Source organism: Myotis davidii, unplaced genomic scaffold (genome assembly GCF_000327345.1).
Source record: "Myotis davidii unplaced genomic scaffold, ASM32734v1 scaffold624, whole genome shotgun sequence".
Lineage (NCBI taxonomy): Eukaryota > Metazoa > Chordata > Mammalia > Chiroptera > Vespertilionidae > Myotis > Myotis davidii.
The window spans coordinates 192,440-194,291 of record NW_006295731.1 but is presented as its reverse complement, the minus strand read 5'-3'; the positions used below and the strand labels follow the sequence as shown (position 1 = coordinate 194,291).

The window sequence follows — 1,852 nt, the reverse complement described above, 5'->3', positions numbered from 1 at the left end:
AAGTGTGCGGGAGCTGGGCAAGTGCACAGACCCCAGGACCACCTCGCCACCGCCTGGCCTCACCACCACCGCTGCTGATGCAGTCTCATGGGGCCTGCTCCCCGCAGCAGGAGGCAGGGGGCTGGGGGTGGATGTCTTACAAACTGAACTTGACCATGCACATGCCTGCCACCTCCATCAAGGCCTCTGGGAGCGTTCACTCGCCTTCCACCAGCATGGCAACGTCTTCCCAGTACCGCCAGCTGCTGAGTGACTAGGACCACCATCTCTAACATGCAGGGAACAGAGAACAGCCAGGTGCCCCAGAGCAAATATGCTGAGCTGCTGGTCATCATCGAAGAACTAGGGAAGGAGATCTGACTCAGGTAAGCGGGCAGCAAGAGCGCGATGGAGAGACTGAAATGAGGCATCATCCAGACTACAGGGCTGGTTCGGGAGTGCTTGGACAAGATGGAGCGGAACACCAAGTCCTAGCCCCTAAGTCAGCGTGAACTTTCCCTCTTCTTCCAAGAAGTGACAGCTCATGACTGCACCCCCTTCAGATGAAACTTGGTTTCAAAATGGTAACAGCTTGGGTTCTCCTCCCTATGCCCCTCCCGTGGTTCATCAGGCTCTGAACCTCCCATCGCTGAGATGGAGAAGAGATTTTTGCAGTTATTAGATTTACATATTAGTTAGGAACTACCCAGGGCATTTTGTGTTTTTTTTTTAAAGCATTGATTTACATGATGCATGTCAGTTACCTATCACAGCAAACTGTAGTTGGCCTCCCACATACGTGTTCTCTTCTGTTATTCACATGGTTCTTTGTTTCTCTTCTGAGCTGATCCAACTCTGAGGGTTTGTTTCAGTGAGTCCTGAGGCAGCGCTTTAGTAGCCAGTGCCCATTCACCACACAGTATAAATTCTTTTCAATGTAACTTTTTTTTTTGCTTAAGCATTTGCATGACTATTAGTACTTTGAAGTCAATCTTTAAAATGCACAAGTTATAAATACAGAAGAAAGAGCAATTTATTGAATCTCACCTGACAAGGACCCCTGAAATTTCCCCTAAGGATGTATGTACATTTCAGTTCTGCCTTTCCCATTAGTGGATCCAAACATCTGGAAGACAGTGACTAATAGTGTTTGCATATTTGTATTTATTACTTGATGTAATAAAACTTACTTTCATTAACCAAAAAAAAAAAGAAACTGAAAGATCATGCCGATGCTTAAGTGCACACAGTTCCCCATAGAATGGCTACATACTGTCTACTTAGTTCTGGTAACTAATATCTATCTATGCTACCAACAGATTATAATAAATTGTGATCAGTGGGAGAGAAAAAAACCAAAAACCAAGTGGGGTGACATCGGAATTACCGAAGCATACCCCCAACCCCTTTACCTGCCCAGATGCCTAGTGTCCCTTTATAGCTGGGCTGAGCCCAGTGCCGCCCAGTGGCCTGGACACCAGACCTGACCACGTCTCTGGTTTGGCCCAAACATCTGAAGTTCGCATTAGTTGCCAACTTAAGAAATTGGAGCATTCACGTAAAATCAGGATTCCCCACTTCTCTTTCCAAAGTGGCCGATTGGGCTACCAACCAAGGGTGGTCAGTGTCACTTCAACCCTAAGAGGAACCCCCAGCTTAGGGGTGTGGTGAGGAGGAAGCTATCCGTGCAGACAGTTCAGTTGTGTAAACTCCCACTGACAGTAGCACAGCCCAACAGTGTGGCCATTCAACTGCGAGGCAGCATAGCCATGAAACAGTCTGGCTATTAAACAAGGCCCCTCTCCAGCTTTCAGGGGGCTTCACCTACTCCAACCCACTGCACCCCACTCTGCCCCAGTGAGACAGCTTCCGT

General features: G+C 47.9%; 1 protein-coding gene and 1 pseudogene across 1 annotated transcript in view; one reads left to right on the top strand and one right to left on the bottom strand.

Annotated features, from left to right (window-relative positions):
• The window catches only part of IL1RAPL2 (interleukin 1 receptor accessory protein like 2), a 641,810-nt gene that overhangs the window by 459,617 nt on the left and 180,341 nt on the right, over positions 1–1,852 (bottom strand). The gene's annotated exons all lie outside the window — the stretch shown is intronic.
• LOC102768085 lies at positions 132–474 on the top strand (annotated as a pseudogene).